Consider the following 15,437-nt stretch of genomic DNA (forward strand, 5'->3'; position numbering starts at 1 on the left):
ATAGCAGGCAGCACACTAATACACCCCACACAGTAACTGTCTAAAACTTTAAAAATAAGCAGCTTTCTTCCCCCAATAATAAAATTAAAACTAGCAAAGTTCCCCCCAAAGCACAAACAGTAATCGAAATATGCGTTTTCTTTTTTTAAAAACACGGAGAGGAACCGGCAGCAGCAGCAGCCTGAAAGTCCTAGCCGAGCCGCAAATGTGCGATTAGGTAATGTCAATGCTCATATATATATATATATCTATATATCTATATTATCTACTGGCGGTCGCCAGTAGATAGTTATAGTTACAACCTAGTTTCCATAGGAAATCTCAAAATTCTATTTTGAATAACTTTGGTGCCGGTTGACGAATCCTCGTGAAATTCTCAAAACTAATGGGGCACTCCATTCAGCTCCTACCCTGAAAGTCTCGGGGTGATTCGTCAAGCGGGGGCCGAGAAAAAGGGGGGGTCCCAAAACGCGTTTTCCCCATGCATTTTTCCATAGGACCTTTAGTCGCAGCTACAGCCCAAACGGCTGAACAGAATTACGTGAGGTAGCCATAAGGTCAAAGAAGTGCCTTTTGCAGGTCTGGTGTAAATCTGTTCAGTATTTCCTGAGAAAATAGCATTTAAAAGCATATCAATATCTATACGCGCACACCGTGCGCGCACGGTTCTGATTGGTTGTTAGATGTGGGTAAACATTCGAATCGGTCGAAACCAGGAAGTGGCGGCCGCCATTTTGTCTCTCTCAGTCCGAGGGGGTGAAAAAAAAAGGTGGAGAACATGAAAAGGGGGCAGAGTGGACAGTTCCTGACCCCCTAGCCTTGGTCAGGGGGTCACAGAAGGACCCCCTAGGGCGAAAAAAACAATTTAAATTTTTTTTAAAAATCGCGAGGTGCGCGCACAGAGCGTGCACGGCAAACCGTGGGTGCTCGGTGCACGAAGCACACCGTGCGCCCACAGCGCGCGCACGGTGCGCGCACGGTGAAAAACCTGAAGAAATTTTTTTTTTATAAATACATAACTTAGCATTTAAAAAACCGTACAAATTCACTGAAAAAACCATAGGTTTCAAACACGTTATAGTTACGAATTAGCATTTAAAAAACCTTTCAAATTCACTTAAAAAACCATAGGTTTCACACATGTTATAGTTAGCTGGACATTTCACTCGTAAAAAACCAATGAAATTCCCCCGTTATAGTTAGTGCAGGCAACTTATAACTCACGCGACCGCAATCCTCTGCTGATGACGTCAGATATTACATCGCTGATGACATATGTGTCTTTATGAAAAATAAATATTTGTAATATATGTATAGCTAAAGATTAATGGAAGAAGACATGGGTAAATAAGTGTCTAAATACAGTGATGTAATGTCTGACATCATCAGCAGAGGATTGCGGTCGCGTGAGTTATAGTTGCCTGCACTAACTATAACGGGGGAATTTCATTGTTTTTTTACGAGTGAAATGTCCAGCTAACTATAACATGTGTGAAACCTATGGTTTTTTAAGTGAATATATATATATATATATATGTATATATTTATTTAGTGGAAGAAACTAAAGGGTACAGGGACGTTATAGTTAGCCTCAGATTTCACTCATACAAAACCACCGAAATTTCAGCATGTATAGTTACGTAAGCCAACTATTGCTTATGCCTCTATAATGTACTGCTTATGACTTCACATATTACATCACTCATGACAGGGTCAGTAACATCACTGATGACATCACATTTGAGAGTGAGTGTGTGAAGGAGTGCATGCATGTCTCAATGGGTGTGTGAGTGAGTGTATGAGTGTCTCAATGGGTGTGTGAGTATCTAAGTGGGCCTGGGAGTCACTGCATAACTGTCTCACTTGGTGTGTGAGTGGGTGCATGAGTGTCTGAGTGGGTGCATGAGTGTCTTGGTGAGTATCATGGTGGGTGCCTGAGTGTCTGAATGGGTCTGTGAGTGGCTGTGAGAGTGTATGAGTGGTTCTGTGAGTGGGTACATGAGTGCCTGAGTCAGTTTATGAATGGGTGAGAGAGTGTCTGAGTGGGTCGCATAAGTGTGCGTGAGAGTGTCTGAGTAGGACTGTGAGTGGGTATGTGGTTTGGTCTGTGAGTGGTTATGTGAGTGAGTATGTGGGTCTATGAGCAGGCATATTAGTGCCTGAGTGGGTCTGTCAGTGGGTATGTGAGTGCCTGAGCATATGAGTGGGTGTCTAAATATCTGTGTGGGTGTGTCAGTAACTGTGTCAGAGACTGGGCCACTAAGCAACCACACCTGCCCCTTTATCCAAAAAGAGTCCACAGTTTTGTACAAAATATCTAACCAGTGTAATAGTTTCTACTGGTTAATTACTAAGAACTATCTCCTTGGGAAAATGTCCAGTACATATTCTGCACTACAGGTGAGTAATGGAGCACGATGAAATGGCACCAGTGTCCTTGTGTGCGTTTTGGCATTATGATTGTTCCTCATGCGTCTTTATCTGGAAATTTTTGATAACATGAATCTTTCTATTGAGAAGACAACAATAGTACAAAGAGGTAAATCTCCACCAAACATTTCCATATTTGTAGTAATTTAAAGGGAGAACAATGGACTCTACTCTCACGAAGAGAGGACAAGAAAGAACCCACTCTTCAGTGTCACATACAGATTGTGCTCCAATAGATCAAAGATGCATTCACCTCCACAAAGTATTTCAGACAGTTTTTCGATATGAAATTGCCGAGAAAACAGACTTGCTTTGCATTCACCAAGCCCAGAAGTTACAATCATTTGTCCGTTACAGAAGTAAAGCTTCAGCGGGGGCACCTGCTAGGTTTATGTTTATAAGTACCTCCTGGTGAGGCTTCATTTCTATGAAATGTGCAATATGGCCAAAACGGCCAGCCAAAACTTAATGGGGAAAGGGGGCCACACATCCCAGGTCTCCCAGATCGATTTAAGCCCTGTGGAGCCCATCCACCGAGGCCTGGCCTAAATGTAATGGGGAAGGCATACGGCCCTCTTCTCACACTGATTTCAGCCCCAGGGACTGCCTCTCCCTGGTGCCTAGTCATTATTCAATGGGGAGGGGGGCTGCACAGACCCCCTCCATTGGTCAATTTCAACTCCTGGCACCCCATTCCCCAGGATTATTCTTGGGCCACATACCACTGTTTTCATGGTCTGGCCCTGGGAGGTAGTGGTCCCCAGGCCCAAATATGGCATATATTTTCATAGCTCGCCTCAGGAGGTGGTGGTCCCCAGATCTAGTGTGGCAATGGCACTGGGTGTGGCAAAAAGGAAATACAAAACTGACACCTGACACCAGTGTCTGCTTCTGGCCAATCAGAACCTGGGTGGTCACAGTGGGGCAGACGTTTTGCCGGAAAAACAACAACCAGCAAGGTGCCACCCCAGCTCCACATGCAGCACTGTCTTCCTGGTCCAGAATGGATCAGACTTGGCTTCTTAATTGATATGTCTGTGGGGCGCCAGCGTTCCTAGCATCATGTAGTGTTAGTGGTGCCACTAAGTAAATATTAGAACAAGTAAAACAGCACACTATCCAAGCACAGCACAGGCCTGTGAACTAACCCTTAATGCAGTGCAACTGACCTCCTAGAGAGCACCGCATCCCTTTGGGCAGGAGCTAAATTGCATGACTAATGCATTTTAGTGAGGGGATGTGGACACCAGCACTAAAATGCATTAGTTTACCCCCTGATGTGTGGTACCTTGCAGGATTTTTGAATATTACTAAGTTAAATCCGGGACCTGGGGGATGGGGTCCCTGGGGCTCAAGGGCCACACGGACCTCTTCCCTGTTCAGTTAAGGCCACCCCCTCCCCTTCTAATAATTAGGCAGGCCATTCCGCCGACCTTAGTAGTATGCAAAGGTCTTCCAGCCATTGGCCAGGATTATGGAAAGCTTACCAAAAGGGTAACAGTGTTCCACCAAACAAAGAAGTACTTCATATAGCTAAGAGAAAGCATCATTGTTTAGTGGAGATGTACCTCTTTGAAGTCTTGTTGTTCCCTCAATAAGAGCATACATGTTATCACAGATGTTTGGATAAAGATGCAGAAGGAGCAATCACATTACCGAAATGCACACAAGGTCACTGGAGACATTACTTCATGGTTCATTACACAAATGTAGTGTAGAATATGCACTGGACATTTACCCAACAAGGAAGCAGTTACTAATTAACCAGAATAAAGTACTCCACTTGAGCAGATATGTTGTTCAGAACTCTGTGGACTCTTGTGGGATAAAGGAGCAGGTGCGGACTCTTGTGGGATAAAAGAGCAGGTGCAGTTCCGTTGTGGTCTAGTCACTGACACAGCTACTGACAACCCACCCAGACACTTAGACACACACTCAGGCACTCACACACATACTGACAGAACTGCTGAGACACTGATACACCCACTCACAGACCTACTCAGACACTTACACACCAACTCACAGCCCTACTCAGACACTCTCACATGCACTAACAAACCCACTCAGACACTAATGCACCCATTTACAGAATCACTCATACTCTCTCACAGCTACTCAGAGTCCTACTCAGAGACTCATGCACTGATTGACAGACCCACTCAGAGACACAAGCACCCTCACAGACACACACCCATTCCCAGGCCTACTCAGTTACTCAAGCACCCACTCACAGACTCATTCAGACACTCATGCACTCACTCACAAACTGACTCATACACTCATGGAGGCAATCGCAAACCCACTCAGACATTCTCTCACCCACTCACAGATCCACTCAGACACTCATTAAGGCACCCAATCAAGCACTCATGCAACAATTCACAGACCCACTCAGACACTCACACACCCACTCACAGATCCATACAGCTACTAACACACCCACTCACAGACCTGTACAGTCACTCACACCCACATAATCACTCAAACACCCAGTCACAGACCCATACAGCCACTCATACACCTACTCACTGATCTATACAGCCACTCTCAGACACACTCTCAAAAGTTGCAGGTTACAGTTAAGAAATAAAATGTTAAAACCTTCAAAATTCACTGAAAAAAACAAAGATTACAGGGACATTAAAGTTAGGCTCAGATTTCACTCGTACAAAACCATTGAAATTCAGCAGTTATAGTTACCTGAGCAAACTATAACTTCCATGCCTGCAATGCTCTGCTTATGACCTCACATATTACATCACTCATGACATGGTCACTGACATCACTGATGACATCTCAAATGACATAATCCTCAGACCCACTCACACAACCATACAGTCTCTCATACACTTACTCACACATCAACAGAACCATTCACATACCTATTCACCTATCCATATAACTTGTCACACATCCACTCACTTATCCATGCAATCACTCACATAACCACTCACTCACCTAAACAGCCACTCATACAAACACTCACTCACCAATACAGCCACTCACTCACCCATACTGCTACTCACACACCCATGTGTTCACCCATATACCTACTCACACACCCACTCACAGAGCCATATAGCCACTCACACAGCCACATACCCACTCACATACTGATACAGACAGTCACAAAGCCACTCATATGACATATGTTAGAAACTGTATGACTGTTAGTAGTACAGAAAGAATAGAAATGTAACTTATGGTGTAGCTCAGTATATATCTGTAAGTCTCAGAAACATTTACGAAAAAACACACTCACTGGATAATGTCTTCAGTGATGTCATCAGTGCTGTCATTTGAGATGTCAGTGATGTCATGAGTGATGTCACTGACCATGTTATGAGTGATGTGATATGTGAGGTCATAAGCAGTGCATTGCGGGGGCATAAGTTATAGTTAGCTCAGGTAACTATAACTTCTGAATTTCTATGGTTTTGTACGAGTGAAATCTGAGCCTAACTATAACCTGTGCAAACTGTAACCTTTAGTTTTTTCATTGAATTTCTAATGTTTTTACTGTTCTTTCCTAACTATAACGTCCCTGTAACCTTTGCTTTTTATAGATAGATAGATAGATAGATAGATAGATAGATAGATAGATAGATAGATAGATAGATAGATAGATAGATAGATAGATAGATAGATAGATAGATAGATAGATAGATAGATAGATAGATAGATAGATAGATAGATAGATAGATAGATAGATAGATAGATAGATAGATAGATACTTTTGGTAAGAACTCTTCATCTATAGGTCTGTTCCAGTGTCATTTTCGTTAAGAGCATACAGCATATGGAAATGGGTCAGTTGATTCATATGCATGTGTGTATGTGCACATCAACCTAAAAGAAGTCCACGTCAGTGCCATAAGATATCTATACCAACTTTAAACTGGCATTTTTACTTGTTGCTACTTTAAAATGTTTGATGCCGAATACATATGTTTTCAAAAACAAAAATTACCAATCCCAAAAAGGATGGACAAGGTACGTTCTTTTGGCATTGTTGATGTTTGTTTTGGGCTGGACCACAGTGCCTTAAAGTTCGGTTTGATAGATCTTATGTAATGCTTTCATGTATATTAACTATGTAACTATGTTCCAACAGGCAGAGAAATAGACTGACTGGAAAGTTCTGGAGGCCTGCGCATGTACCATTAGCTTGCATGTACTCATGCATCTAAGACAGTATTGCCAAAACATGTAAGACAACTTGTTACATTTCAACCCAGTTTTTGACTTGCTTTTCAGACATTGTCTCAGCATTACACTGCCAGATGGGCCAGCTTGAAAGTCCCAGTGTGGGGCCATATTTTCTTGGTCTCATGGGGCATGATGGGACCAAAGCAACCTGCCCACCTTTGCTTTCTAAGCTGTCCCACCTGCAGTGCCAGATTGCACGAAAAAACAGCCCAACATTGTTTCAGCCTCTTTAAGATCAGATAAATTTGCACAAAAGGATGGCTTAGTTAGAGTTGGGTGGTACTGAAAAATCTTCTAATTTCAGGAGCAGATGTTTGACTAAGAGCAAGAGTTACTTTTCCTTACTCAAGCTAATACTATGGCGGTAGATTATTCAACCACTGGAATCTTCATCTGGATTTTCCATTTTTCACAGAATTTGGATGATTTTCCGTACAGCATAGTTAATTGGTTGGGATCCAAATTTCATTTTCAAGATAACATTTTTTGCTAGTCCTCGGCTAGTTGGCAAGTGCATTTTTCCAAATCTAGTTCAGACACTCTGCACATCTTTCCCAGTTTTCACACACCATGTATGCTTATGAAATAACAACATAAAATGAATGCCGTCGTTATTACGCCCAACTGGGGAAGCAATTACCACCCCGTTGTTTGGACAGCGGCCATCTTCAGGCAAACCAATGATAAATTATCCCAGAATATTAAAGATAAACGTGCATGTAGCTACATGACGAAAAGTAGCCAATTAGAGCAAAAACACACTGAAATACAAATTGATTATCATTACTTGCTAGCTAAATGCGTGGAGGAAATCCTGATTTAGCAATAATCATGTCACTTTGGCGGGGTTTCGTTGGAGAATCCAATTGTAGACGATGAAAAAACATCAGCAGCGGGGGACATTTTTTCTAGGAGACTAAAAGGGCGCAGAGTCTTTTCTCAGTAATTTGAATATGTGTGCCAGCATTTGTGTGAAATGGCACCTTTAATGTGTGAACATCAATTATAGTGTGGAAAATAAAACACACAGAGCTGGAAAAGCCGCAGAGAACGTTAGACTACGTCTACATAAAAGAGTTAATTGCAAAAGGATCGCTTTTTCCTATTAATATGACCATTTTTTAAAACATATTGCCAATTTAGCAAACATATTTGAAAGACTGCTTGGGTTCCTGATAAAACTTCACAAAAGAAAACAGAATTGTGTGTGATGATTCAACTGTTATTTATCACTGTAACCATTTCTTCTAGATTATTCACTCCTGGACCAAGGCATAAGCATGTGTGGATATAGATATATTCAAAGAAGAATCAAATCTTTTCTCTTCAATGTTTTTAGCAAAGCTCAGAGCAATGTCCTATGCTACATTGTTATCACTTGACAAGCAGAGATATTAGACAGCGGGCCTGATTTAGACCTTGGCGGACGAGCTGCTCGTCACAAATGTGACGGATTTCCCGTCCACTGAAATAAAAATCCCTTTATATCAAATGAGTTTTATATTTCGGCGGGCAGAGTATCCGCCACTGTTGTGACGGAGTAACTTGTCCACCAAAATCTAAAACCATGCCCAAAAACATATAAGGTCAAAGATATTCAACAAACACAGACATTTATTAACCTATTAGAGGTAGGAGTCATGAATTCGATATTCTTTCAGAATAACAGCACCCTAGGATTTCAATTGATTAACAATTGTAAGTAAAAAAACAACTACTGTAGTTTATACTAGGCGGAAACACTCCAGGTGATCATTCTCAGCAACCATCATTTCAAATAGATATTTAATGACAGGCAAGTACATGCTCTTAGAAAAGAAAAACAAAGCCTGGGGTAAAATATTATATGTAAGAAAACAAATGGATGTTGCACATATATGGCTATGTCGGTCCAGAAGCTTTGCAGCAAAATTTCTATTAGGAAATGTGCAATGTTACATTTATCACTAGAACTGACAATCAGCGCTATCTCACTAAGTAAAAGGGGTCAAAACAAATGCAAAAATGCACTTCAGATTTACAGGTGCTAAAATTATTTGTATTGCATTGCAATTGCTTTTATAACGTGTTGCTGACCCCTGATGATAGTGGTTGGGCAGCACACTACTCTGTATGTTGTGTGTAGGTTTGCGGCTGGCCCATGTGTGCAGTGTTTCAGGGCTGTAGCTAAGGGCCAGGGTGGAGCTTTATCTAGGGAATGAAGAACATATGCTTCATGCATGACTTCATGAGGTCTCATTTGAGCCGTGGGAGAGAGCTCAGTGTTAGGAAAATGAACACTACTTCTCTGCCCAACTCTGTGCCCAGTGAGGTACCAGGACATACGTGAGAATGTTTTTTACAAGTAAGTGATTGAAGGACTTGAGTAAATGATAGCTCCTGTACACCAAGGGTCAAAATTACTAATTTTTAATTCAAAGCAATGCATTGCGTGAAAGGTAGAGCAGAACAGTGCCATATCTCTCTCTCCCCCTGTGCTGGCACTTTAGGCTGCCTTGCACCACCCAAAAGCTCTAATGAAAGGGTGTGTGAGGTCTAGCACTAGTATTGTTCTGAAAGGGAACCTTTACAGTACAAAACCCTATGCTTCAACATAGTTTAACACTTTTCAAGGTTTGTTCATGTACTGTACAGTGCAGCACACATGCAAAGCTGAAAAGGTTTGGAGGAAATAAAACTTCTCCAACATTACACCTGCCTCGAGGAGGCGTGAATTTTTGGCAAAAAGTCCTGTCTAGATTGTTAAATCAATAGCACTTTTAGTCAAAAGCTAGGGGTGATTGTATGGGAATGCCCATATACCACTCATGTTACACCCCCTTTATGAAAAGTAGCAGCAAAATAGTGCATAGTGCTCTTATGCTTTGCTTTAGGGTTACTTTCAAGAGCAAATCACGTTTTGCGTGAGAAAGTAAATCCCAATTTAACACTTTGCAGCAGTTTGCCTCACTTTTGCGAGGCAAATCAAATACAACATATTAGTAAATCTGGGCCCAGGAGTATAAGGGTAAGTAATTTATGTGTACATACATGTTTGTGCATGTTGGCTAATGCAAGTGATCAGACCTTAATTTGAGCCAGTGGTCACAGAAGGTGGACAACAGCACTCATTTTTGGGGATGCAGATTTATTGTTTCATCATCAGACTTCAGAACAAGAGAGACAGGAAAAAAATGAGAAAGGGGGAAGAGAAAATAGTATGGCAGTGACAAAGAATAGAGGGATGGAAAAGACAGATAAAAAATGACAGAAGTGCAGGGTGGTGGAGGAAAGAAGCATGGGGTAGAACCGAGGCCAGCCTGGCTTTGTATTCCACCCCCCCAGCATTTGGCAGCACTGGCAGCAGACTTTGGGTTACTGCACGTAGATAATTTTTTACAACTTAAGTACTGCAAGTAAAGCATGCCAAGGGCGACTTAAGACATAGCCAAGATCAAATCCCTTTGAAGCCTTAATTCCAAAATTAACATTTGACAGAAGTGTTTCAAGCCACCAAGCAATAGGAGAACAAGTAAGTCAACTGGTTATATCAACCTGATTATATCACCTCTGAAGACCTGCTCACAGTTCTGATAGTGAAACCTAGAATGGTGATAATCGCTTATGTTTATCTAGAGTCTAGCTTCGGAGGGCCAATATGATAATCAAACCAGTCAGAACAAGTATATTGAAGCCAAGTCCCTACTGACCTAGGGTCAGGTATATTATTGGCCTTATTGCATCATTGTAATGATTTCGTACAGTTAATGTGATCTGGCCAAATCTTTGTGTGGTGATAAATGTATCAATCCAGCGCAGACTAGAGGTCAGAGTAGTGTATTGAGAGCAACACATGAAAAACTAGAAGGCTGATTATTTTTTTTAAACGATAGGCTTATTCCAATAAAGGACCCACGACCTTTCCTGTTTAACAGCCTATAAAGCGTCTCCTTCAGCTCACAATCTAGTACTACACCACAATCCTTAAGAGCATTCTATGCTCTATTAAGGGAAACAACACACTCAAATGACAACAGAATACTTTACCTACTACAGTCATTCACTGAAATTCTGCCGTTCGTGTAAGGAGAAAAACGTGACTTTTAAATCCGGATCTTTGTAATTCCCTGAGTGCTATCATTGGAGCTGTTTTTAAATCTGGTGTTTGCCGAAAGAGGGAAGGCGCTGAGGACGGGACTGCGAGGACCAGCAGCCCCGCAACTGCCAACAGCTGTGTCCTCTTCCCGTATTTCCAGCCAGAAGCTATAAAAATCCTCACGGCCCCCGCTTCGCGGGACGCGCACGGGCGTGTGCCGGGCAAAGCCCGGGCCAAGGGCGGGCCCGTCTGAGCCCGTCCGAGCACGGTTGAGAACGGAACGGGATACCCCTCTATCATCTGGTATAAAAGGGTAATCATTGGAAGAGTGAAGTAAAGTTTTGCGGTTTAAGTGTTTGCATCGAGTATACCTCCTTAAAGGAAATAGGGTCATTACCTTTCGGGGCCACAAGTTCATATATACTTATGGATAGGCCTACTAAAAGGGATGGGAGTGGCAATCAATCATCTGGGGGTGCCTTAATCCGGACTTTAGATAATTTTCTAGTGCGAGTACAATCAGCACTAGCCAAAGACATCGAACTAACGGAAAAAAGATTATCATTAGATGTTCTTTGTGATAAGAGGTCATCCCTGGGAAGTATGGCCAAGGTTAGGTCTCCACCGTGTCTACAGACTGTTATGTTGGATTTTCCGGTTTCAACATCTCCTTTGGTGGAGGACGAAAATGAACAAACAACAGTTACTAGACCATTGGTTGAAACTCTGGGTGAAACCCTTGAATCTTTTGATACCTCGATTCTTTGTAATCCGGCCCCAAAGATTATGCCCCTATCAAATATTAAGACCCGCTTGCCAGTAATATTAAAGCGGGTTCAGCTCAACAACTCCAAGGTCTAACATTGAAAAAAAAACGTAAGGGAACTCAATTGAACTCCACAGGGAAAAAAGTTAACACTGGACCTGTTTTTGGTTTGAGGAAGGATCTAGTTTCATGTCCTCCTCATCCTGTAGCAATTGAGGAGAGGGTAAATTTACCATTATCTTCGGGGAGTGGAGCCACGGAAGACATGGGCCCGACGTTTTGGAGAAATTGGAGAGTACTCTAAAGAAATTGTGTGACCCTATTTATGAAAGATTGGGCTCCATTGAAAGTAGGCTTGTATGCTTGGAACTTTCACTTGTTTCGGCCCATTCACGGGGGGAAGCCGGGGCTCTGGTTTATACAGCGAACGACTAGGCGTGGTAGGACAATGTAGCGAGGTTAAAATTGCTACTAATGGTCCAGCGATTGCTGTAGAGAGCCCGAAACTGTCTGATTCCCAGGAGCCATGTGCCATATCCCCTCCTGCCAATCAGCTAAGGGATGACATTCCTCCACAATGTGACGGATCCTATAATGCTGGGGCTAATACAGTTAGAATTGTTAAACAACCTATCCCCACAAAGTCTCCTGTGCAGGCTTCGTCTGGATTAATTGATATACATCTCCCCCCAGAGGCAGCCCCCTATGTGGTGGTTTTAACTGGGGTCCCGCCCTTGGTGATGGGGACAAGGGAATCATATAGGGATCTCAAGAATAAGTGTATTTTTTGGCTTAATGCAAAGCGCCCATTGCCGGTCCATATATGTGCTGAAATCTTGTTCGCTAGGAGAGTAAACTGGGTGGGCAGGAAGGGATAGACGCTGTGTGGAACATATCTGTAATTGGCCTCAAGATGATCCCTCACCTCTAATCTGCACTATGCCTTTGTCCTATTTCTATGCTCCCGCACCATTGTCCCAGCAAGGGATAACATATAGGGGAAATTTGACAAACGGTTGCCCTTCTGGGGATATAAGGTCCTTCAACCGATTTGATGTGTTATCCGGGCTATTGGACTGTGATTGACAGAAAGATAGAATTGGATATTCTAGACCCGAAAGGGCATCTGTAGTCACTAATTTAGAGGAGGGTAAAAAACAAGGAGGGCTGTCTGAAATAGAAAGCACTATGGATGGAGCTGTGATCCTTGCTCTAACAAATTCTATCAGAGTTGCTGAACAGGGATCTAGAGATGTTCTTCAGCAGGAATCGCTGATCAATGATGGAGATTCAGATTCCCCTCATGGCGTGGATATACCTCCTTTATTAACTATAGGGAGTGCCGATGGGGTGGTAAAGGCTGCCGGTTACACAACGATATTATCCTGGAATGTGGCGGGTGTGGGATCTAAATTATCATCATCTCTCTGCACAGACTTCATTGGTGAGCATGACATTTGTCTTTTTCAAGAGACATGGTCAATAGAACCTGTGTTTAGATTGGGTTATTTGAATTTTTTTGTCCCAGCAGAGAAAAGGCCAAAGGGCCGACCAGTAGGAGGCCTGGTCATTTGGGTCAAACAAAATTTAAATTGTAATTTCCACCTTATCCCAATCTCGAATCGTGACATCTTGGGAATTAGGTTGAATTTCCCGCCAAACATGCAAATTGCTATTTTTAATGTCTATGCAAGGGGTCTACCAGGTGGGAAAAAATCAGAGGTGGTAACAGCACTAGATACTCTTGTTGAATCCAGACCAATTGATGTGCTCCCATTGATTGCGGGTGATTTCAATACGACTTTTGAACCACTAGGATTTCACGACTCAACTTTAATGGAGGAGGAGGATCTTAGATGGGGGGTTCCGCAACTTGAGACAAAACCTATTAGTAAATGGACAGAGGCGGCCCTGTATTTGAAAGGGTTTTGTCTGGGTAACCAATTGAGGGCAGCTAATGGCAGAACTTTGTCAGACAGGATGGGAAGTAAAACTTACGACAATGGCATCAGGGCAAGTAATATAGATTATCTTCTAGGCCATTTAAGGATGTGGCACACTCTTGTGGATAAGGTGGTTAAACCCCGAATAGAGAGTGACCACAACCCATTAGTTGCTCTTTTTAAATTGGATATGGGTGATAGAGTGGATTTAGCATCTGATGCAATGGGCCCAGATGTCATTATATCAAATGACGAACGCCGCCTTAAATGGCACAAAGTAGTTGAGCATCCTGACATAATAAATAGTATCAATTCCAATGTAGGAGAGGCACTGGCATTAATGATGACAGGTGGCATTGAAAGTCAGTCCTTTGTCTCATTTGAGAATATACATGAAAGTCTTTTTTCAAAACTTAAAACCTACTTCTGTAGGCCTCTTTTAGTAAAACAAGATTTTAGTAGAAATCAGGAGAGATGGTTTAATGCCTCTTGTAAGCAAGCCCGGGAAGAGCTTGGGTTTGCACTAAAATTAAAAGACCAGAGCAAGATTAAGAAAGCACGTAATACTTACAGGATGGTACAATGGAATGCTAAAAAGGAATGGGTAGAGTGCGAGTGGCAAGATCTTAAGGCAGCATGTGTAGCAAAAGACCCAAAAAAGTTTTGGGATATTTTTAAATGGAAAAGGGGCGAGATTATTGATAGCCCGCATAATCATGTCCCTCAGAGTTCCTGGGTCGAATACTTCAAGCCACAATATGCAAAAGGAGACGAGGATGATAGTGAGTTCCATTGGGAATGGGTGTTTTATAATAAACCTGTTTTCAGCGCTGAGGAGTTTGATAGGGCGCTCGATTTGGTAAACCAGGGTCGTGCTCCAGGTATGGACTGCATCCCAGCTGACTTATTTGTGCACGATAGACAAAGATGGTGGGCATATATCATCTATTTAGCTAATGCAATAGCTCAAGGGATGGCTATCCCTCAATCCTGGAAAGGTGCCGAAATCGTGCCCGTATATAAAAAGGGGGATAAAACATTAGCTTGCAATTATAGGCCCATTAGCCTGATTGATGCCATACAAAAAATTATGGGCCGTCTGGTCTTGGGAAAAATCCAGACCTGGATGGAAGTTGGTAATATTCTGAGCCCTCTCTAGGCTGGCTTTCGCCCCAAAACTAGTACTATAGACCAGGTTTTCAGGTTTATGGTCCTCTATTGGAGGACAGTGGTTTTGGAAAAAGGGGTCTTGTACGCAGTATTTGTCGACTTGCGGTCGGCTTATGATTTAGTTCCGCGTGGTAAGCTGTGGCGGGTGCTGGAGGGGCTGGGGATGGCCCCAGAGCTGCTGGCATTGGTCGTCCGCTTACATGAGGACAATTTTGCCAGGGTGCGGTGGGGACGACAGGGGGAGGTTAAGGATGCCTTCCCCGTAGAGCGGGGAGTGCAGCAGGGTTGTGTCTTGGCACCGACCCTGTTCTCGCTCTTCGTGAACGGAGTGGCTGATTTCCTCTCCCGGGTCCCCTCGGATGCCCCGGCTATGGCTGGTATTCGTGTTCCGGTCCTCATGTTCGCGGACTATACTCTGTTGATCTCAAAAACTCCGAGTGGCCTCCAGCTTACCCTCCGGCGTTTTGAAGAATTCTGCTTATTGCGTGGACTGGAAATAAATGTTGCAAAGACCAAGTTTATGGTCCGTAATGGACCTAAACCTTCTAAGTTTCATAAATCTTTTAAAGGAGCCATTCTTATGAATGGCTCCCCATTAGAGCAGGTCGATGCATTTACTTATCTGGGGGTCACGCTACAGATGAATATGTGTTGGAAAAGCCAAATTGATCTGGCAATATTAAAGTACCAACAGCAGGCAGGCTTCCTCTTGAAAAGATTTAAAACTTTCCAGACCCAACCAATTGGCCCATTTCTTGAGATTTATGTGATGAAGATCCGTAGCTCGGCCCTTTATGGGTCTGAGCTATGGGGGTATGGTAAAAATGGTAAAAATGGTAAAAAT

This window comes from Triturus cristatus, chromosome 11 (assembly GCF_964204655.1).
Source record: "Triturus cristatus chromosome 11, aTriCri1.1, whole genome shotgun sequence".
Lineage (NCBI taxonomy): Eukaryota > Metazoa > Chordata > Amphibia > Caudata > Salamandridae > Triturus > Triturus cristatus.